The 23,992-nt window shown below is 51.2% G+C and overlaps 1 long non-coding RNA gene across 1 annotated transcript; it reads left to right on the top strand.

Annotated features, from left to right (window-relative positions):
• The first annotated feature begins 17,976 nt into the window (after positions 1-17,976).
• On the top strand, positions 17,977-22,512 carry LOC147995815 (uncharacterized). The gene is made up of 4 exons (XR_015685003.1): positions 17,977-18,252; positions 18,888-19,079; positions 21,195-21,320; positions 21,554-22,512. It is a non-coding gene; the product is annotated as an uncharacterized LOC147995815 (long non-coding RNA).
• Positions 22,513-23,992: the final 1,480 nt, after the last annotated feature.

Genomic DNA, 23,992 nt, shown 5'->3' with positions numbered 1-23,992 from the left:
CTGGGGTGGATGCTTATTAGACTGGTGGATTTGGTGGAGGGTCCAGCCAGGACCAGCTAAGGCAGCTGGAAATCAGCTCTGCAAACGCTTAGAAGAGCCTTCTACACCCAAGACCTGTGTTGCAAAGAGGGAAGCTGGGTGCCTCGCTAAGCACCCCTAACACATCTGACACGTGGGCACGGACTCTAAGGCTGCCTCTGTGGGAAAGCCAGACATTGCTCAGTCAGTCGTGGGAGTGCCAACTGCTGGGGGAACAGATACTGGATACGTGTGGAAAACAGCATCCCACAAGGCTTTAGTTAGTCCACTGGGGCAGCAGCCAGAGTAAAGGGGTGACACTCGGCAGGTCCTGAGCATAGACAGGAATCTTCCAGAAGGCTCTAGAGCAGGTGGGGAGGTAGGCACGCAGTGGATGTGATGAGAATGTGAGGTCCTGGTGGAGTCTGGCTAGTTCTGGGGCAGGTTGAGCATGGCCATGAAGGACTTGATCTACAAGCAGTAAATATTGCTTGACTCTTGACAGTTCTTCCCCCCAATCAATCTCATAAATCATGTGTTTCTTCATCAATAGGGATAGAGTTCAGAAAATCCAATGTGAGGGTGACCTAAGTGAATGCATCTTGCCTTCAATTCAGAAGGGAGCGACGGGGTCCCCAAGTTCCGATTCTGTGCCCAAGAAGGGCAACACAGAGTGCCATTCTTTCACACGTGCCAGCCCTTGGGCTGAGAATTTGAGACTCAGAGGAGGAGAGAGCTCTCTGGCAATGAACCCCATCTGTGGTAGAATAGGCCTCGTTGCATAGGAAGGAGTTCTGTCCCTAAGGTTCCTAAGGAGTGTGGTGACAGGTTTGTCCTGAGTCAGTGCTATGTGACTGGCTGGCCAGCTCCTTTGGGAAGTGCAGCAATGGACGCAGACCAATCCATGGCCCGAAATGGTCAGGATTGTAGCTCACGACAGAGGTGCGAGTTACTGTCCTTGTCCCCCATGACAGAACCCCTGATGGGAATGGCTTGAGGGAGGAAGAATTATTCAGGCTCACCGTTTGGGGGATACAACTCATCATGGCAGGGAGGGCACTGTGTCTAGGGTGGTACTGCTCATTGTAGCAGAAACAAGAGGTAGCCATTTCTCACTTCTTGGTGGGTTGGGAGGTAGAAAGAAGGAACGGAAACAAAGCCAGGTAATAACGTCACAGACTGTGCCTCCAGCTGGGCCACTGGTGTCAAAGTCAAACAGAGGCGGACAATGTGTTCAGATCCATGAGTCTGTGGAGATGTTTCATATAGCAATTGGTGCATTCTAACAGGGAGGGAGGGAGGGAGGGAGGGAGGGAGAGAGAGAGAGAGAGAGAGAGAGAGAGAGAGAGAGAGAGAGAGAGAGAACATAAAACAATCAAGGCCAGAGTAATTTTCTTCTATCGAGGAATCCAAAATCAATGAGAAGAAAGGGCAGGTGGTAATTCTCTCTGCCTCGTGCTGTCATCCACCGGGGCCGTCTTAGTTACCTTTCTATTCCTGTAAGGAAACACTGACAGAAGTGGCTCAAGGAAGGAAGAGTTTGTTTTGGCACATAGCTCGAGATGTAGTCTGTCATGTGGGAAAACTGAGCAGCAGGAGCTTGGAGCAACTGGTCGTACGATGTCTGCAGTGACAAGCGAGATAGCAACAACGAACAAATGAACAGCTCGTGCTCACCTAGATTTCTCCTCTTTACACAGCTGCATCTGCGATGCAAGCCTAGAGAATGGTGCTGCCCAATACCCACTTTTAGTGTGTGTCTTCCCATCCCAATTAAATTAATATGCCCTCTTGAGGGCACTCTCAGAGGCTCACTAATCCCCTCCACACACAGGTGTGCCTAGAGGTTTTCTCCTGGGTAATTCCAGACCTGGTCAAGTTGAAAATTAACACCAATATTACAGAGCCCCAGGATTAAAGAAGTGACCTCTTGTTTTATGATTAGTAGCAAAGGTTGAGAAATTGACTAAAATATATTAGCACTAAATTTGGGCTTTTCTCCTCAACAAGCTTGATATTGAAGGAAAATTGACCTGGGGAAAGCCTGTCTTGAAGTCGAGCATAGTGTGTTTCTGACTCCAAAACCACTGTTCACACACACAACAGACACTTTTGGAGAGCTGAGACGGCAGGATGCTGGGATGTTCACCATGTCCCCTTTTCTTTCTTTAATCTCATAGCTCAGGGCAGACCTGTTCGGTTCGTGTTCCCACAGATGGGGGTCCTGTTTGACGAAGGGAGTCTCTTGCTGTATTCATATGTTTGGAAGCTTGGCCTGGTTCTGTGAGGACCCTGTCTTACTTTGGTTTCGAGTGTGGTGATAAAACACCATGACCAAAAGCAACTTGGGGAGGAAAGGGTTTACTTCAGCTTACAACTCTCACACTCCATCACTGAGGGAAGACAGGGCAGAAACTCAAGGCAGGAACTGAATCAGAAACCAGGGAGGAATACTGCTTCCTGGCTTCTCCCAATGGCTTGCTCAACCTGCTTCTTATAGAACCCCTGGCCCAGGAATGGCATCACTCACACTGAGCTGGACCCCGCCCACACACACACACATAAATCATGCATCAAGAAAATGTCCCATGGGCTTGCCTAGAGTCCAATCTGACGAAAGCATTTTCTCAGTTGAAGTTTCTTCTTCTCAGGTGACCCAAGCCCGTGTCAAGCTGACATAAAAACTAGCCAGCACAAGTGTCAACTTCAAGGTTCTGAAGACAGTTCAGAAAATATGCATACTTACCATACAAACTGCACACGTATGACTACCTAAATTTCATACCCAGGACAGACACATGGAGCCAAATGCCAGCAGCGGGGAGATGGGTGTATCCCCGGGGCTCAGTGGTCAATCAGCCTGAGTTAACCAGGGAGCCCAGATTCCAGTGAGAGACTGTTAGGGGTAACCCTTTTTCACATTGTGTGAAGGTTGTCTTTGTATTTTCAATTGTTAATTCTGTATCCTCAGAGGGCTAAATACCAGCAGGATATTGGTGTTGTCACTCCTACGGCCCAACACCCGCCTTACGTTTGTAAATGCTTGTCCTTCCACACCTGCTCACATACTTGAAGGGTAGGCAGCCCTTGATACCTTAGAGACAATCCAGAATTGTGTCAGAGATTATCTTGCAGCTGATTGGTTGCAATAAAGATCTGACAGCCAATAGCTGGGAGAGAGAGAGTGACAGAGAGAGGTAGAGAGAGACAGAGACAGACAGAGAGATAAACAGAGAGATAGACAGAGACAGACAGAGACAGAGAGATAGACAGAGACAGAGAGACTCTGGGAGAAGAAAGAGAAGCAGGAGGTTCAGAGAGCAGACACAGAGGGAACAGACATGCTGTATACAACAGAAGCAGAGAAAGGTATAGAGGTAGCCATGTGGTGGGTCATACGCTAGTTAGCCGGATTAAGTTTAGAATAGCCAGGAGACTGCCCCAGGAAAAGACCTGAGCTTTAAACTATTAGAAGCAATCATGTCGTTATTTATACTGCTGGTATGTCTGAGAAATTCCCACTGATGTGTTTATAAAAAGATAGAGGGGGGTTTATGTTCTATGGAGGTGCGGTGAGGTATGGGGAAGGGGGTGCCTCTGTGGGCCCATGCTGAGGCATCCCTTCCCCCTGAGACACCAGCCACATGACAGTATAGTATAGAATAGAGTTTATTCAGGGCATGGGGAGGGGAGTTATGAGGGAAGTGGGGAGAGAGAGAGAGAGAGAGAGAGAGAGAGAGAGAGAGAGAGAGAGAGAGAATGTAGAAAAGTAGAGGTGGGCCATGAGCATGTGGAGAGAAAGGGGGGAAGGGAATGGGGAGAGGGAGAGATGGGACAAAGAGGGATGTGGGTAAGAGCCAGAGAGCAAGAGAGTAAGGAGGGGACAAGCAGCCCCTTTTATAGTGTCAGGCACACTTGGCTGTTGCCAGGTAACTGTGGGGTGGAGCTTAGACAGAATGCTAACACCTACTACAAGAGACACTGTCTCTAAAATCAAGGTGAACATCTCCTGAGAAACAACATCTTCAGTGCACACACACACACACACACACACAGAGCCATACACAGTTACATACACAAACATATAAATGAGACCCCTCCTCTTCATCAGAATGAGCTGATCAAACCCCTGGTTTGCTTATTTTGACTTGAATTGGATTTTTTGATCCTTGAGCCAAGGAAGCTCGATGGAAGCAAAAAGCCCCTTCTTCACCACCCGCACCTTGAGGCTACTGTCGGGTGAGCACACTCTTTAACCAGAAAACGCCACTCAACTTCCGAAGAGCCGCCCTTTCAGACATTTGGTGGGCTGCTGTTCTCTCTGCGTGCAAGGAAGCAGGGCGTTCATTATGCGTCAAGGTCTTAACCTCAGACCCTCTCTGTCACATCCATGTTCTCAATGTCAGGGGCCCCTGTACTCTCTCCATCAGCTCTGCGAGGCAGGGGCAGGGAGAAGGCCCGGCCAGCGAAGCACTTCTTTTGTATACACAAGAACCCAAGTTCCATCTCTAGCACCCATATAAGAAAACCAAGCATGGGGTGGGCATTTGTAATCCCAGTGCTGGGCACACAAAGACAGGTGGGTGCCTGGGGCTTGCAGGCTCCAGCCAGCTGAGCAAACCAGTGAGCTCCGGGCTAGTGAGGCAGGGGTTGGGGGAGCAGCCCCTGAGGAGGGACACCCAAACGGGTTCTCTGGCCTCTGCACACACACACACACACACACACACACACACACACACACACACACACACACACAGTGTATGGGAGAGAGGAAGACTGTGAGGTTCCCCGGTCACCAGCCGCTCTGCCCTTTGCATGCTGGCATCTGTCTGAAGATTCCAGCCTGTTGCTCACGTCTCTGGCTGGCACATCCAAACACAACATTTTCCTTTGGGCTTCAGAGCCCCTTTCCACACAAACATGCGTGCTCCCGGGCGAGCATGGTTCCAAGAGCGCTGTAGGTGTGGAGCCGGCAGCCAGACAATCCCAATCTTTTTCTTCACTATAAACAGGGCCTTTAAAGAGCCGTGGGGTCACTGAAGGAACAGACGAACATGTTTCTGTGAGACCCACAGGAGGGATTTTCCACAGGGCTCTGCCGTCAATGTAGTCTGTTTTTTAATGGGCCAATGATTACGAGATTGTGTTCCAAGATGGGGATGTCTCAGCACAGCAGCCTTGTCACTTACTCTGGGCAGGAAGTTCAAGGTCTAGTGAGGGCCTGGGAACACAATGGGAAGGTTTGTTGTCTGGGAAGACCCTTGACTGGTTATAGGAGACAAACAAATGGAAGGGGGCTGAAATTAAAACGCAAGCTTTGTGGGCTGGAGAGCTGGCTCAGTGGTTAAGGGCATTGACTGCTCTTCTGGAGGTCCTGAGTTCAATTCCCAGCAGCCACGTGGTGGCTCACAACCATCCGATGCCCTCTTCTGCTGTGTCTGAAGACAGCTACAGTGTACCATATACATAAAATAAATAAAAAAAAGAATTGACCTCAAAATGCAGGCTTTGCAAGGTTCTCATGTTAGTTTTAACTAACAACTTGTCTGGATCCAGAATCACCCAGGAAGGAGGATCTCTCTCTCTCTCTCTCTCTCTCTCTCTCTCTCTCTCTCTCTCTCTCTCTCTCTCTCTCTGTCTCTGTGTGTGTGTGTGTTTGTGTGATTGATGTGTGATCTCTGTCTGTCTCTGTCTCTCTCTCTATCTCTCTCTGTGTGTGTAAGTATGTGTGATTGATGTCTTGATTATCTCTGTCTCTCTTTGTCTCTCTGTCTCTGTTTTTGTGTCTCTCTCTCGCTGTGTTTGTGTGTGTGTGTGTATGTGTGTGTATGTGTGTGTGTGAGTGTGTGATTGATGTCTTGATTATGTTAACAAGATAGGAAGATCTACCTACTGTGGGTAGTTCCATTCCCTAGGCAAAGGATTCTGAACAGTATAAAAGTGGAGACACTAAGCTGACCAGGAGCAAGTGCATTAATTAATTAAGCAATTGCTTGATGCCTTTGACTATAGGGATATGGGACCAGCACTTCAAGTTTCTACCACCTTAACTACCCCCACAAAAGTGGACTACAACCTGGAATTGTAGGGCAAATAAACCCTTCCTCCCTCTAAGTTATTTTCACTAAGATGCTTTATCATGGCAACAGGAGATGAAACTAAGGCAATGGAGAAAAGGGAGAAAAGATATCTGGGAATGTTCTACCCCCAACCCAGAGGTGAATGCCAGAAAGTGGTAGTCTATCACTACATGCCTGTGACACAGCCTGACTTACCGGGTAGCCTCAGTAAGATTAATGGAGATACAGAGATCAATGAGCACATTCTACTGCAAGGAGTTATGTGAGGACCGGCGAGAGGGTTCAGAGGCTTAAAGGGGCTTGCCACCAAAGACCTGAGTTCAATCCCTGGAGCCCAAATGGTAGAAGGAGAGAGCTGACTCCTGCAAGTTGTCCTCTGACCTCCACAAGTACACTGTGGCGTGTGCCTACCCATATTTATATACCAACAGCCAACCTCTAAATAAATAAGTAAATGGAAAACAATGTATTTTAAGTTATGTAAATATGGTCTCAAACGTCTTATTGTACTGGCCTTGCCCTTTTTGTCAGGGGAAGAGGTGATATGACACATGCCTGTGTGACAAGACAAGGGGGAGTGAGCGACATGGGTGTTGCAACACAGTAGGGCACTGCACAGGAGTTAACAGAACACAAGGCCTGCAATGCCGCAGCACTCTGATAGCCAAGATGGCGGAAAGGTGGGTACGAGGTGAATACCAAGTATACTGTAGATACACTGGAGATAACAACAGTTCCTATCCCAATGGGATGGAGCGGGCCAGAGGGGTCTCTCATACTAGTCAGAAGGACATACAACTTAAAGCTTATAAATCTTATAGCTGTAGAACTTTATATCTATTCTCCACTTAATCTCTAAGATCACAGCTTGACCCCAGGGTACTGAAGGTGGAAAAAACAAACAAAGAAAAAACCCAGAGCAATAAATAGGGGAGAACCACCAAGGACTAGTGAGGGCGTGTGACATTCCAATGAGTTGTGGAACCTAGGAGGACCGTAGCAATGCCTGAATTTGTAGCTGGTTGTCTGCAGGGGTGGATGGCCTAGGGGGTCGTGAGCTCACAGCTAGTGTGTGAGCTAGAAATAACCTCATAAGGTCTGTGTCCTGCACTCATGTGGGCCAGCATCACTGCCGGCTCTGACTCCACCTTCCTTGCTTTTGAGAGAACATCAAGCTAAGGCTCAGGAATAAATCCCACTTGTAGGTCACACGTGTTGGAAAGGACCGTGTAGGCTGTGAGCTCACCATCCATTCTAGTCAGCTTTCTATCTCTGTGAAGAATGCTGGGACCAAAAGCAACTTTGGGAGGAAACGGCCAGATGCGACAGGGTTGTATCTCTCACTAGGAATAGAGAAACGCAGCTGGGAGACAGCCAGGAGATTGTGCATCATCCACAACCGGCCTAAGATAGATGACCGACAACTACTTTCATGGGACACAGAGTGCCAGAGAAGGTGACAGATTCCTCTTGGACCACAGACTCTGCTCTGATGTCTCAGGACATGCTGAAGGATTAGATCTTGTCTTGTTGCTGCCACAGAAGCCAGACAAAAGGAATTTAAAAAGAAGGAAAGGTTGGCTCACAGTTCCTAGGGATACAGTCCACCGTGGTGGAGAAGACACAGTGGCAAGAGCAGGAAGTGGCTGGTCACATTGCATCCTCAATCAGAAAGTGGAGGGAATAAAAAAACATGTGTGTGTGTGTGTGTGTGTGTGTGTGTGTGTGTGTGTGTGTGTGTGTGCATGCGCACAGGTGCACACACATGTATGCCTGCTCTTTTTCCTCTTTCTATATTCTTGTGAGACCCTAGCCTGTGGAATGACACCATCTTCATTCAAAACAAGTCTTCCCACCTCAATTAACCTAGAGGCATCCCTCACAGACATGCCTGTACTCTTGTTTCCATGGTAACTCTATCCCTTCAGGTTGACAACCAAGATTAGCCTTTTGCACTAGGTTATAAAGTTGGGACAGTAAGGGCCCATCCAGTTTATCAGGGCAGTAAAAGCTATGGTGATTTGTAGAACACTCTGTAAACTGCATGCCCTCGACCTCCCCTCCTCACACCCTATCTTTCTTGGATCTGAGCATGACAGTGAAGGATACGCTGGGACGGAGACTCAAGCTGGCCACCTTACAGACATAAGAAACGGCCCCATTAAGGTTTGTTCTTGTCTGCCACACGCTGTCCGGATGCTCGCCGCTCTCCTCCTACAGGCATAATGACCAAAATCCTGGGTATCTCAGTCTGGAAATTCTTCTGACAGGCCTCCTTCCCTTCCCCAGATGCCAAGGTCATTAGCAGACACTTTTTCCCATTTAGCAGCCAAATGGCCGGTTGGTTGGGACAGTACCGAGCCCTGTTTGCTTTTATGGGCTGAAAACCTACTTGGCCGCTGTCTCCAGTAAGTTCAGCTTCCAAGTATTTGCTAGTAAATGGGTGAACTGTTTTCTCGTGGCCAGGAGAGCATGGCCATGTTGAAGCTGGCATCTCAGGGTAACGAGATGACCAGAGAGCTCTTCTCCCCAGGGAAGAAAGTGATCCCTCCTTACACAGTGGACATTGGGTAGACCAAGCCAGGACTGGCCTGAGAGACCTCAAACTAAGCCAGAGGCACAGCAAAATCTCAGCCTGGGCCTGGCAGAGACAAACCATGAGAAATGCCCTGTCTTCTCCTCCACTACAACTGGGCCGCCCCCAGACAGTGCCTACCATTCAGACCTGTGCCTGTGCCTTGGGGGTTGCTCTGGGCCAGGCCTGGAAGAAGCTGCTACTTTCTCCAAACCATGTGTGTAGACTCTAAAGCTCACAGAAGCATCTAGCTCCAAAGGGAGCTGGGAAACAGACAGAGGAGCCTCCTGGAATGAGGCGTACTAGTGTTTGTACACTAGCCCACCTCAGCTGGTGGGCTGAGCAGAGCCTAGCTCCTGGGACAGCAACCAGCATGCAGGGGTCTATGACTGTCACAGCTATGTGTCCTCATGTCCACCCATTTGGAAAGCCCTTTCGCAGCCTCCCAGCAAAGAGTCCTTCACACTGGCAGGGGCATTCTCTCTGTCCCCTGTTGATCATCCAGACAACACTCCATTGCACTAACACTTTATGTAATCCTCTCATTCTCTGTCTTCACCCAACAAGAGCCCTGCCCCACCCCACCCAATCCCACCCTGGGAAGGGCCTAGACCCTGTCTGCTCATGCTTGGCACCAAATTTGCAGGTACCGGAGAGTGGAGCAGGCCGCCACATGTGGGTCTCTCTTCTGTGTTGTACAATCTCCTCTTCCCTTCAGACCTCACTATCCTTGTACCTGCTTCACCCCATCCCCCCTCCAGGACCCCACAATCACCCTCCCTTTCCATTTCTCCACACATTCTAGACTTCAAGCATTCCAGACTGTGCCACACTCATCCTGGGTCACCCTCTTGCCACAGGAAGAGTCTACTGGGTCTCAACTCAACAATGGTATACTACACATGGGGGATTTGGACTCCTTCACAGAAACCACTGGACCTTTCAAAATGCAGGTTTTCTGCATAAACAGATCTGTCACAACAGTAAGAGAATGAGGTTAACCAGCCAGAGCCCGACTGGAACAATACACTGTTACAAATGTATCAGTCATTACATTGGAAGTGTGAAAGCCAGGGTGGCCATGCACTGTAACAACACACGGTTACAAATGTGTCAGGGTCATTATTCTTGCACTGGAAGTGTAACCCCAAGCATGGCCCTTCTGAGAGCATCCACCCAATAACCAAGATGCCCACTGTAGGACTCACGGGAGGGTAGCACATATGGTAGGGAGAAGCTAGCCAAGGGGCTGATTGCATCCTGGGAGGATGGAACGAAACCTTCTCTTCCCACTGTTTGGAAAAGAGCGCAGCCCACAGTGTGTGACTATTTACTTCTAGAGCTGCATTTAGCATTTTTCAGATCACAGTTAGTTAGCGATAACTGAAATTCCAAAAGCCAGACCACAGATATGGGTGGGCGGTGTGTTCCCACCCCCATCTCACACCCCTTTCCTGAAGAACAAGATTTGTTTTTGATACGAGAGTAATTAGCACACACTCAGTAAACACCTTATGTCACAAATTCACCAGGCTCCTCGCTATTAGATCTGCAGATGGCTTCTGGGTACAAAATATTTACAAATCTCATTTCAGTGGCATATGGCCCAAGAGACGAAAGCAACATAGACAGGGAGGTTGGCTTGTCTCCCAACATGGGCTCCTCCCCACAGTGTCAGGGTGCTTTAGTGCCCACATTAAAATGAGGCCCATGGCTCGTTTTCCCCAGAGACAGACACATGACTCTGTTGGAATCCGTGGATATGAGAGAAGATTCTGGAAGGCTGGAAACCAACAAAGATGCGGAAGAAAAGAGGTATGCCTGGAAAGACAGAGTACACCAACCCCCAAATACACACCCCGCATTCCTTGAATCTTCTAATCCCTGTATTTGGGAGATGGGAGAGGAAGGATCAGGAATTCAAGGCCAGCCTGGACTACAAAGGATTCTGTCTCAAGATAGCAAAAAAAAAAAAAAAAAAAAAAAAAGCAAACACACCACCACAAAGAATGGATTTATATTTTGTGGTCAACTGCATAATTCGCCATTGTTCTACCCTTAAAGGAATGACCTGCTGGTACTTGCCTCAGAGTGGACAAACGTTTGAAATAACATGACTTAAAGAAATCCCCCAGACCCACAGGGCCACCTTTCATCTGGTTTTATTTCCGTGAAGCCTCCATCCCAGGAGCACCCGTGGGACAGAGGTTGGTAGGTGAAGAAAGAGAAGCTTCTGACAGGGATGAAGCACGTGCAGGGGAATAACAAAGGTATCCTGGCTCGGACGGTAGTGACAGCTGCCCGTCTCCACGTTTCCCTAGTCCTCTCTGGCTGCACGCTGGCATGTACCCTGAGGCTGGAGAGAGGATTGTTTCCTAAAATGATGGCACCGACGGACTGTGGAGTAAGCAGACTAGAGTGGATACGGAGTGCGCCACCACAAGCCCTGACAGGCATTGTTTTCTTTGTCCCTGTGCGTCCCACGTCGGGCAGAGGCATGCAGAGGGTGACAGCTGCACCGGGCAAAGTGCCAAGCGGCAGGCTCGCCTCCCAGCTGATGACTGAGCGTCACGGCTGGTCGATGTCGCTCTTCACCTTCTGATGCACTGAAGAGGCTCCCGCCCTTTCTAGGTGTGATAACCGACACCTCTCCCAAGGTGGCCGGGCAAGAGTAGCATCCCAAACAAGAGCAGCACGCACCACTGTCACATTCTGGGCAGACCCAAAGCCCCGGAGACTCTGAGCAGGGTTTGCATTCTCTTCTTCTAGAACAGAGCAGCCCAAGTGACTGCTGGTGCTTAGGGGCTTGGAAGAGCTGCTTGAAGCTTTCTCCTCGGCAGGATCACAGTTGCACTGGCTTCAATCTCATCAAAGATGGCTTCAGGACCTCAGACCTCCTCTCCAGTACAGTTATGTCGTCCACTCTGCGTCACTGGGAGGTGATGACGTCAGCACGCTCCGCGCACTCAGCTACATCCAGGCCATCAGGTTCACGCAAGCGCGTGCCCTGTCCCCACCACGCCCTGTCTCCAGCTTGTCCCTGTCCCAACACTGCATCTGTCTGGCTATCTCACAGAGGGGAAGGCATGTTGGCTCTTTGAAGACACACGATATGACCGGCCCTCAAGGCAGGTGACACCTTCCTTGAGGATTGAACTACTGATGTTTATATCAGTGTGGGAGACTGATCCACCCATCACCATCACCGAGAAATGATGCATCCAGAGTGCCGGGATCTCTGGGCCATTTGGAGCTTGCTTGTCTCTTCTGCCATCCTTAGAACCCAGTGCTCAGGGCGCCCCGGAACAGATCCAAGGACAGCTTTTCAGAGTAGCCAGTGTGCCCTAGGACGAAGCCTAGGGATGGCTCCAGGAAATACCTGGGTTGTCTGTGTGTCAAAGGCTTCACAGCATTAGCTCATTAACTATGACGACATCCCGTGGAGTGAATGCCATTACCCATACTCCACGCCTCAGGACACAGAGGCTCAGGGAAGCTGGTACCCACGTAGATGCAGTTGGGAAGAGGGAGGGGCAGCTGGCATGTGATTTCCAAGTCAGCTTTCCCAACGATCTGCGTCCCAGCCTCCAGGGAGGTAGGAGACGCGGCCAGGTGAAAGCTGTCTCCATGGCTGCCTGGAGAGGCTCATGTCGCCTCGTGCAGCAACTCTGCTAAAGGGTGACACAGCTCTGTGTGAGAATGTGGATGCTCCCAAAGTAACAGGTGCCAGTGAAGAGCCACCAGAGGCTCATACGCTACTGTGGCCTGTTGGTTCTGGGCTGGCCCTGTGAATGGGGTTCGTCTAATGATACTGAAGGTTCAGAAACCCTTGGCCCACATTTCTTGGTATGGGCCCTGATTCCCATAGTATTCAACGTATTTGTGGGAGGTGGTGCCCTGGGGTCAGCGCTAGGTATGATCTGTATCGTGGGGGGAGTCTGCTGCTGAGAAAAAGGGAATAGGATAGACCAGAGGAGAGTCCCTGGATCCTGGACACCCCTTCTTTATTCCACCTAAAGGCCTGGGCTGGAAGGGTCTTAAAAACAACCCCAGTCTCCCTTGTGTGGCCATGTGTTTCTGCTGCCTGAAGGGGGCAGTGGGAGGGCTTTCTGGAGGAGGTTGCTGGGAGCTTGTTCTAGAAACATCCATTATTGGACTTGAGAGATGGCAGCTGTGAGACAGGCATGTGCCTGGAAGGGAGTGAGGAGAGAGGATGCCAGGCCTGCAGTACACATCTGACCTGCAGAAGGCCCGGTCTGCTATGATACATCACCATTGCAGGTGGCTTCCAGAGCGGACTAGAGACTTAACTGCAGAGTGGGTTCTGTACCCCCAGCCCCTGCAGAAGCCAGGCAGGAGCTCAGCCCCGGAATGTGACATCTCAGCACCTGGAACCCGCCTCTCCTGAAGGAGGCTTTACTGTGGCAAAAACTCTGAGGGGGACTGGCTTTGAGCTACCAGTGTGTGATCTCTGTAAAGGATGACGGAAGTGCGGTTCTGTACTTGGAAACACAAAACTGGACCCAGCCACGCTGACACAGCTTCTGTGTGGGCATCACCACGTAGCCACAGACTCTGCCAGCCAGGGGTACACGGCATTCTCTCACAGCAGGCCTGACTTGATGCCCAGGACTACTCATCAGGGTGGAACTCACAGTAGACATCTGGACGGGATGTGTGCGTGGTGGTGGGGTGGCCCGGCCTGTCCTAGAGTGAGTGCATTTGCTTTTGCACAGCCTCACGGCACGGAGCCTGGCAGTCGTCTGCAAACACTTGTGAAGGTCTAATCCCTGACTCCAAGCACAGTGCCTGAAGTTGCTTCCAGCCATGGTTGTGACCTGGATGGACCTGGAGAGACAAGCTGTGTCCCCTCAGTCCAGAGCCTTGGTGCAGTCCCACCATCTCTACCCAAACCCTGTGCTGGTTCCCACAGGGGATTTGCACATTGACTTCATGGAGGGGACACACCCACCTATCCAGCCCTTCCCAGGAACTGGACAAGGAGTGAGCTTATTGGCCAGGGGGCTTTTCTGACTTAGAAATCTCAGTGATTTGGAATCTGGGGCTCTGAATGGATGGGAGGGCAAACTGCAAATGGTGAAATGGCAGGAGGGTATGAGGAGCAAGCCTGGACCCCGAGCCTGAGACTGATGTTTGCCTCCCCCACCTGCTGATATTCTCTGGGACAGTGGAGGTCGAATTAGGCAGGGATGGTGTGTGAAATCAAGATGATTCAGGGGCTGAGGCTTCTGGCATCCAGTGTCAAGTGGAGACAGTGAGTGAGTTTCCATTAATGCTGGGCAAGCCAGAGTTTCAAAAGAATAGAGCCTGTTGGGACACTGACAAGAGGTGTCCAAAGTAAGGGACAGGGGAACAATCCCTAAGAGTTTTCTGCGGCCTCTAAGGTGGCCATATGAGAGGAGAGGCAGGCAGGCATGACCATGGAGTCTACGGCAGCACCATTCTCAGGTTGAGGCTCAGGTCTGAGAGTGGGAATGCTGCCACGGCTGTGCCTATGACAGTGACCATGACCGCGACCGTGACCCTGGCAACTAGCACTGTGTAAAACACTGTCCAAATGTTGCCTCACACTATTGGAATAGACCTCTAGCTTTCATCACGCCACAAACAAAGCCATTTTATTTTGTCCACAAAGGGCACCAGCAAACTGAGAGACCAAGCTGCCGATCTAACAAGGCAGAGCTCACAGCAACAGGGCCAGGTAGCCTGGTGGGTTCCGCCCATCTCAGGGAGTCCTTGATGATAGATCAGGTAAGGCAGCCGTGGCCTCCATGAGGCAGGCACTTCAGGCCTTTAATGACCTACACAGAGGAGAGTATTGGCGGGTACTTGCCAAATGCAACCTGGCTGCCTCAGGTGCATCCTTGGCTTACACAGGTAACCTCAGGCTTCCCTTGAAATGGTTCCAGGAACTCCAGGAGGCAGGATACAGTGTCCCATCAGGGTTTATGGGACTCTCTCCCCACTTCTATTCCCCTCTGCTCTGAGGACAGTGCCAGGCAGAAGTCTATCTTGCTCTGCAGCTCTGGGCCACCAGCAGGACAGTGTGGTCTGTGTCTCCTTTGGTCAGTCAAACAGGGAAATCACACACACACACACACACATGTTCACATACTTGCAAACAAACATACTTCCACACCTTTACCTAAGCGCTCACAGGTGCCCTTGTAAAAACCACGCAAATTCACTCATCCACAAACTTACAAAGCTGATCTAAACACTCGAGTGCACACACACACACACACACACACACACACACACACACACACACACACACACCCCTGCAGACCAAATCACCTACCATGCATAACCTTGCCAAAGACAACATCATTCTAACCCACAAAATACAGTCCAGTGCTCCCCACCTTCCCAGCCTCCTGCATGGACATGCACACGAATGCATCCACTTGTCATGCAATTCTTATAAACACAATCCCATCCCAGTCGCACTTTCTGAACACAAACACATACTCATCCTACAGCCCCTCTGCTGGCATTTGGCTGCAGGGCTGCTGCAGGTGGCTCGGGCGGCACGGGATGAAACGTGGGTACAGTGGAGTTGGGAGGCTGCCAGGGAGGAACAGAGGAAAGCCTTGAAGGATGAAAAGAAATTTGTTTACGGAAAGCCGTGAAAACCCAGGATTCATTCATTCATTCATTCATTCATTCATTCATTTGCCCATTCATTTGTTCATGCTGCTAGAGGTGATGCCATCATTTGCTTGTTTGTGAATGATCCCACTCCCCTGAAGAGGGTAAGCTCTCTAAGGAAGGGCTTCTTTGTCCCTTTCTCTCCACAGACCTGAGATGGCTCTGCCATCCATCCCCACATGGAAGCTCTTGATCATAACTGTAAGGTCCACAAATGTCTCTGTTACCCGCAATCCCCGGGCTCTCTGCTGACCCCAGATGGGATTAGTATTTCAAAGTGCATTAGTGACATTCCCTGTTTCACAGCTCCTGACAAGAAGCCGTTTAAGGGACATTATTCTGGGTTACAGGTTGAGAGGATGATTCCACTGACACAGGAAAGGCATGGGAGCAGACAGGGAACCGAAGGCTGGCTGGTTACATTGTATCAGGAAGCAGAGACGTGGAGCCGGGCTATAAAACCTCAAGGATCCACCCCTCCGAGACTCCACTTCCCAACAGCTCTAACCTTCCTAAACTGTACCACCAGTCGGGGGCCCAGCAGTTAAACCCATAGCCAATGGGGCACATTTCATGTTCAAATTCCAATATCACCAATAAGAATCTGTTGACTCTTCATGAGCAGAGATGAAATTAGTGGCTCCTCCCATCTGGGAAGAACCCAGGCTGCAAACCCTGCTGGTGATTTCAGAGCTGTGGAAAGCAAGGGGTGGAGGAAGGGAGTGAGACAGGAAGAGAAGGAGCGGGAAGGAGGAGGGAAGGGGACAGCTAGACAGAGACACAGAACATCCCCCAGACCAAAATGACCTGGGCCATCAGACTACCCCAAATGTCACCTGAGAGTCATTCATCCCAGAGGACAGGAGGGGAGTGTAGGTCTGGGAGTTTTTTAATCATATGGGTTTTTGGACAGATCCTTCTAGGTCTGAAGCTCTTAGCAAGCCATCAGCTCAAGGCTGAGCCAGCGTAGGGATTTCCCAAGAGACCTTCTGTGGGTGGTTCGGGGTGGTCTCCAGACACACAGTTGCCAGGCTCTGTCAGCAGAGCGAAGGGTTGGGCAATGATGTCCTAGCTGGCGTCTCTCTGCATGTGGGTTGTTGTAAAGCTGATGGGAGGAGACATGGGGGAGGGGAACAGCTTTGCCCCTGGAATGGGGGCTGATGCTGGGAACTTGCTGGCCTTAGGGACCTGCTGCTTCTGGGGTTTTAGAGGGCCTGTTTGAAAGCTGATAGACAGGTTAGTGTGAGGGGGATCCTGTGGCACTCAGCCCTCACAAACCCTTAAAGAAAAAGGCAGGAGCCCTTCTGAGGGATGGAGATCCTCCATCTTCGTGGGCCAAGTGCCCCAGCAGCTGGGGGACTCTGAGCCTCCGTCCTGGCTGTTCCCTTCTCCTGGGTCTCTCTTCCCTGTACTCTCATCTGGCTCCTTTTCCTCATTCAGGTCCCTTCTCATGTGTCAACTGCTCACAACTGCTTTTCTTCTTGTCCCCTCATCCTCATCATTCTCTAACCTGTGGTCTCTGTCTCCTCGGCTGGGAGTCACCGTCAGCTGTTGATGTCTGAGCATCCAACGCCCTAGAGAAGGGACTGTGCGCTGCCTGCTCAGGCTTGGCTCTCAGAAGGCCTGGGTTTTGCTGACTAAATGAATAGACTCCTACTCTCTGAGTCATCTCTGCTCTCGCCCGGTTGGCTTTGTTTCCTGTTCAAGCCACATGGAGGTCATTACTCTTCCTCTCACCCAGGACAGAGCCACGGGGCCTTCCTGCTGGAAGCGGAGCTGGCAGGCTTAAACAATGGCAGGTGGAGCGGAGCAGAACCCAAAAGCTGCACCTGTGACGCCCACTGCTATCGAGGCAGCCACGCGGCTGTCTGTCGGTGCTCTGGGTGTGCTGGTCGGCTGGGGCCCCTGTAGCTGGGAGGGCGCCTTGGTCTTTCACGTGCCTAGCAGATTTGCTTAAAATGTGTGCATTCTATCAAAAGCCGGTCAAAAACTAAAGCTCGGAGGCCTCTGCCCTTGGAGGACGCCTAGTTGGCAGGTCTCCATGGAGACCACAAAAGCACATCTGGTCCCTCCCGCTTCCTGGGGAGAGCCATTGGCTTTGACTCCACAATGCCAGGCCTCGTGTCTCTTGGGTGGGCACAGTGAACTGTACTCAGGAGACCCAGAGGCCCTGGATGATGTGTGTATGGCATGGGGTCTGGTAGTCTGGCAGTTGGAGCCCAGGATTACTGTCACCTGACTTAGCAGCTGCTAGAACATTCTGGGGATGTGAACCCTCGCCAGCATTGAATGCTAGAGACCTCAGTGGCCCGATCCTAATTTCTCCTCCCACTCCTGCAGCTCTTGTTCTGCCCCGACCTCCCTCTGCTTTTCCTTGCTTTCTAGAACTGCATCCTCCCTCACCTCCCCCCCTCCTGTGTCCTTCAGTCTGTCCCACTCTGCCCCCTCCAGTTTCCCTGTGTGTACCTTGCTTCTGCTCCCGTCTTGAACCCACATATGAACACACAGACAAGTCAGCATGTCGAGGCCTGTAGACGATGCTATCAGGAGCTGCTGAATTTGTGCAGGCTGCACCCTGGCATGACTGCTGGATCGGTTTTGGCCCTGGCTTTGCACTGCCCAGGTCCATGCTCCTTCACACGCAGCCTTTCTCTGCTCGGCCACTCTGTTTCCCGGCTGGGCCTTGTGTCCTCACTCACTCTACATGGTGGGCAGAGGCTGAGCCCGCAGGAGGAAACTCCTCTTCATACTACAGGAGCCCTGTGGGCAGAGAGGGACCTGCCTAGCTTTGCGTGTGTTTTAGCCTCATTTCTTTGTATATATAAAGAAATATTGTCTAAACACTGGATCCTGGATCGCGTGAGCATGGAAAGTAACTGGTAGGAAGAAAGAAAAAGAAAAAGACAGGTGAGCGTTCTTTGCAAATCGGAGCAGAATAAACTCTGCTGTGTCCACAGCTGGGGACGGGGCATGAATGAGCCGAGGGAACAGGGGTGGTACCACCAAACTAGAGATCCCAGGCCCATGGGTGACCGCCACACAGTTCACGTAATTGTCACTGTGTGCTGACTCGTGAGCCCAGCGTGGCCAAAGCTTCGGAATTTTCTAGGGACTCTGAGGTTGGGTTCTTAGAGACGTTTGCCCATGTTTGTGCCTTTTCCTGTTTCTGGATTCATCTTTGTTGACCAGCCCATGTCCTCTAAGACCAGGCTTGAGCTAACATCATTCATTCCCTGGGAGAGTATCTGGCCTCGGTTTCCCCATATGTCAACAGGAGTCTGCCCATAGAGTAGAGTAATCTGTGTGGCACATGGTGACAATGCCAGGACTGCCACCTGACTTTCCACCCTCATCTGCTTATTTTCTGTCTGTCATCCTGGCTGCCTTTAGACCCTGGATTAAGGCTTCTCCATGCCTTGCCAGAGGAGGGTTAATGCTAGGAGTGGCAGGGTGAGGAGAACAGTGTCCCCAGAGGCTTCTCTAGAGTCACTGCCAGTGCCTACTCCGATTAGTCAATAGTCTGACTGAACCACCCACCTCAGTCCTTCTCAGGAAACGACGGAAGGTACCCTTCCGGTGTCTGAATGTGGCAGTGGTTTTGTTGAGGCTGCCCACCCGCTGCTCTGACTGGAGATCAGCCCGGGCAGTCTCTGAATGGGCGGTTGCTGGACTACCCAGAGGAGAAACTCTTCGTGGCCATCACAAAACACTTGCTGGCCTTCAGCACAGTTCATGTGAGTAAGTGGGTGGACTGGCGGACCAGCCTGTAGAGCCAGAGTGCTTCCTCCTACAGGGCAGCCCAAGGCCTCTTCCCAGGCCCAGCATGGAGCCGTACCTCTAAGAAGCCCCTCCAGCCCACCTCAGACATGCACTGCAGTTCATTCGGGGCTCTGCATCCCTACCGCCTACCAATCTACACGAGATCTGTCAAGATGTAACCAAGAGGGAGGGATCAGAGGCAGAGACTCAAAGGACTTGCAGTACCTTTGTGACAAGATACATATCTGTCCCCAGATGGGGAAAACATCTGTACACAGCTGTGTGAGGTAGCTCCTACCTGAGTAGCAGAGGCTCGGTGCCCAGACATGGCGACTCTCAGTCAGTGGGGACAGCCGCTGTACACAGTCCACCAACGGCCAGTTGCCGTTCACCACAACAGCGCTGGAGCTGAAGACACGGGGAAAGGAAGGAATGTCAATGCGCTGAGGTAGAAGGAGGAAGCTCCGAGACCATCTAGTGGGAAAGACTGGAGCTGGAAAATGCTGACAGGCAGGACCTCACCTTGATCGAGACGCTTAATCACCAATACCTCGTGCCCTCCCTCTCTTTAAACTTAAATCTCATGTGAGAATCTCAAAGATGGACCCAGGGCGTGGGGACAGTCACAGGACCTCTTTCTCTGTCCCTCTCCCCAGGGCGACCACTTTGGTTTCTTTTCTCTGCTTCTCACTATCATTCGTGTCTGTAGTTGACTTGTAGAGAGTCAGCTGGTGGCTAGCCTCGTTCCTTAGGGCTCCCAGGGGCCAGCCTTGGACCCTAACAACTCTGGTAACAGGAAGAGCTGCATTCATAGTCACCCAATTATAAACAAGGCCACCTCTAGGGTAAGGGGTGCCTAGGGCAGAAGCATTCTGAAGCCTTCATGAGTGACAGGAGACTGAAGGGGAGGGGCTAGGACAATAGCTGACATGATAGTGTCCCATATCGCCCAGATCCAAGCATCTGCCCTTGGCCACTTGGCTGAGAATTCTTCAGTGTCTTTTCTTTGGGGGGAAATATGGCCATCCTCAAGACCAGAAACATGAGGAAATTTCAATATTTGTCTCTAGTATTGGGCTGATGAAAACTACATCTGCTCGAGGACCAGAGATAGTTCTTATTCTCCTCTCCTAAGCTGGGTGAGAGGGAGGGTTGGGCAGAGCAAGAAGCTTTGAGGGTCCCACCACTTGTTGGACTGCCAGTGTGGCAGTATGACATTACCCACCTACTTGCAACCACACTGACCCAAGAGCCACTCCCCAGTGCAGTGTTGCCATAGTAACCAGCGCATTCCTAGCTGCAACTGGTATCTTTGATGCAGCTGGGGGTTATTAGACTCCAAGCCACCTTCCTGTGAAACTTACAAAGCCCAGAAAGCTCCTGAAACATACAGGATACACAAAGTCCCTCCTCCAAAAGTATAAAAGCAGGAACAAAAAAGATGCTCTCAGCTCATCCAACCTCATTCGAAAACCTCTCTGAGACCCAGAAAGGTAGAAAGTCACCTTCAGCTACTGATGTGACACAGGCAGGAGCCCAGGCTGCCAGTCCTCCTGTTCACTGCCTCTCTCCCTGCTTTTCCACCTCAGAAAGGTACTCTGCCGCAGTCACAGCCTCCAGGACTGGAGCCCAACATGGAGCCTGAGGCAAAGGACAGTGCCCTTCATATCGGCAGGGTGGGAGGTGACCTCAGGTATCAGGCTGTTAGAGCTGTGCCAATCTGGGAGGATTTACTGGTAGGTTTCCTGTCTTGCTCTACCTTGTTGGAACTCCATTTCAGGCAGCACAGGTGCTGCAGGGACGGGGCAGGGGAGGCTGGGAAGAGGAGAATGTGTGCCTCTGGCTGCTTCTAGAATCGCTCCAGGAAGGTAAAGGCTCTCAGAGTCCTAGCCCAGCTTGGGCCTGACAGCTTAGGCACTGAGCAGACATCAGTGGAAGAGAGATAGTTTGGCCACACAGTCATGGGGACCCATAGGAACAATTCATATTCTGCATGGTTGAGACAGGGCCTTAAGAGGAGGGTAAGTCCTGTCCCGTGTGTGCCTGGTTAGGTAAAGGGAGGGAGGACACTTAGTACTGTGTCTTCACAGGAACACTGTAGGCTAGACTGCTCTGGACTAGGTGGAGTCTTACAAGGAAGCAGATTCATTCGGATCATGTGATAGAAATTCGAACAAGACAAAGCAGAGTGGAAGATGAATTCTTAACATGTGAAGGTAAGGAAAGTGGAAGGTGTGGCTTCAGGTGCAGCTGGGTCCAGGAGTTAAGCTCGATTCCCTTTCTCAGCTCTGGGTCGGCTCCCAAAAGAGGCAGAGGCAACCCCACTCACGGCCCTTGCCCTAATGGCAACTGTACCAGCCTTCCCAACCCGGCTAGTAACCATCCCAGGACAGGCAGTGATTGGGCAAGCTCAAGTCATGTGACCCCCTCCTTTCTCACCCTATGACAGAGACCAGACGGGAGTGGAGCAGGCCTGGGTCACACGGCTATCCCTGTGCCACTCAGAGAATGTGAGCTGAATAAAGGGAGATGTTATAGAAGTAAACTGGGTGGCATGGGGACAAGGAGGGGACAAGCATACTGGGTGTAGGAAGCATCCAGGGTCCGTGACGCAGACCCGAGACCTCACTGCAGAGTCCCCTGCACCTAGGACAAGTGTTCTTTGGACAACTCTTTTCTTGAGAAAGAAGTGTGGCTTGCCTGCGTTTATTGGGGCAGATACATCATGACTGCACAGCGTTCATTAACAAGAAGAATGTGTGGATGCGGCACGGCGCGGGGTTGGGATGCTTTGCGCTGTCTCATCTCCTCTGTCTGCCGAACGATGGCTGCACTTAGAAGACTCCAGTCCCAGCCGATGGCTGCTAATGCCTTATTTCTTGGGGGACTGTGCGGTCTGCTGTTGGAACTGATTGTGAGTGGAAAAGGACCATTTTTTTTTATCAGCTTCTTCCACAGAAGCCTGTTTGCAGCCCGCCTAGACCTGGAAGGAAAACACCATTTAGCTTCGCCCCCCTAATCTCCACCCTGGGTCCCTAAATCACGAGATGTCGCTCAGCACCGCTCAGCCAGAAACGAGCAAGGCTCCACAGTCATCCCCTCAGAGTTATGTTCCCTGTCACCTCCGTTGATGGCTCCTTTAGGGTGAGAGGAAGCAAGGCTCGAAAGCCAGCAGCCCGGAGAGTGGCAGGCACTTGGGGGACCCTGCTGTTATGTGACTATGCCCCTCTGGGATAGCTACTGCTCATCTAATGACTACCGCTTCTCCAAATCACCCCTGGCCCAACCCCTGTGTTCCTGAGTAAACTCATGACCTTCTCATGTTCCCTGGAGGTGACAGTCAGCCATCGATTCACAGCCTCCTGACATGTTCTGTGCGGTTGATTAACAATAAATGTCACCGATATAATAACTGGGACTTTGCAATGGGAGTCTGGGCTTTACACTGTCACAGACAGACAGACAGACAGACAGCCTGCCAGCTTTTCCAGCAGATGATCTGTAGTGTCTGTTTCTTCACCTATAAAGGGAGTGTGGAGGACAGACAGACCAGTTAGCTTTCTCTTAGCCACATGAAACCTGTGCGAGGTTCAGAGGGCCCCTTCGTGTCAGTCTCTGGGTCCTTGGCTGGTACCTCGGGCTGAACTAGGAAGAATGAAGCCCTCCCCAGGCCCTGCGAATGTGACCTGTGGTGATTACTTCCTCCACACTGAGCTATCCCCCTTGCTTCCTGGAAAGAAGTTTGTTAGGGTCCAGGAAGCAAAGGAAATTTAAAGGCCAGGAAGCAACTGATCTCTCAGCATTCACAAGGGTTAGGCGAACGGTGCTAGTCTCCTGGGAAATGGGGGTCTCTCAGACCTTCCTTGTCACCCACAAGCTGTGCAAGGAGCCCCAGGCACGTAGTGTTAGTGCCTTGGCCTCCAACCCCATGTTGGGGTGAAATGTTAGTGTCCATCTGGGTCATTCACGCGCCTGCAGGGAACCCCAGTTCACCGAGCCAGCCTCAGGTGGAATCATGGGGTCTGTGGTTGATGTCTACCTGGGTGAACAGGGTTTGAGTCTTTTCTCCCTTGTCACAGGACCATGACTGTAAAGTACGCAGATGTGAAGAGGCCAAGGTGTCCTCTTTCTGGATCAGCCTGGGACCCTCGCTCGAGCAGCCAGTGTCCTCATGAGTCACAGAGAAGGCAGACAGGCAGAGGGATGGCCAGGAGGAGACCACAGGGCTGGCCCAGGGGAGACCACTCGGCTCCCTCCAACTCTCACTGGAGAGGTGGTGTCCGCTCAGGCGTTATTTTGACAAGTCCTGTCTGGGAACTGGGTCTATTTCAACAAACTTCCAGGAATTTAGTGTTGTTTCAAATGAACAAAATGGAGATACGAAGAGGCCAAGGTGTCCTCTTTTTAAATGAAAATGATCAAGAAATGTTACAGTCTCTCACCCAAAGGAAAACCTATTACAAGAATTTGTCTCACAAGGGTTTTCAGGAAGGATAGTGAAGCAGGAGACTCCGTTTCCACACACCCCGCCCCCAGCAGCCCCTGCTGGCTCTGATTCTGCCCTTCTCCTGTCCCTGAAGTCCAGCTCCAAGCACAGAGCTGAGCACGCTCTCGTGTTTGAGGAAAACTCTTGTCTCCTCTAATCCTGTTCTGTCTTCCTCTCTCTGCCTCAGACCCTAGAGCCATGGTACTTCTGGATGGCAAAGGCCAGGGGGACAGCGTAGAGAATCAGAGCCTGACCCAGCTGGGGTCGGTGACTCAGGGGCCCCCTCTAGAACCGCATCCCATCAGGAAGAGGTGGAGGGAACACAGGCCCAGGAGTAATCAGAATGTGGAATGGGGGCTTGATTACCTGCCCGGGGAAACAGTGATTTATGGGTAACTCTCT

Source organism: Rattus norvegicus, chromosome 3, assembly GCF_021556685.1.
Source record: "Rattus norvegicus strain SHRSP/BbbUtx chromosome 3, alternate assembly SHRSP_T2T, whole genome shotgun sequence".
In the NCBI taxonomy this organism is placed as follows: Eukaryota; Metazoa; Chordata; class Mammalia; order Rodentia; family Muridae; genus Rattus; species Rattus norvegicus.
The sequence above is the reverse complement of the archived record's forward strand: the minus strand, read 5'-3'. Positions and strand labels throughout refer to the sequence as shown.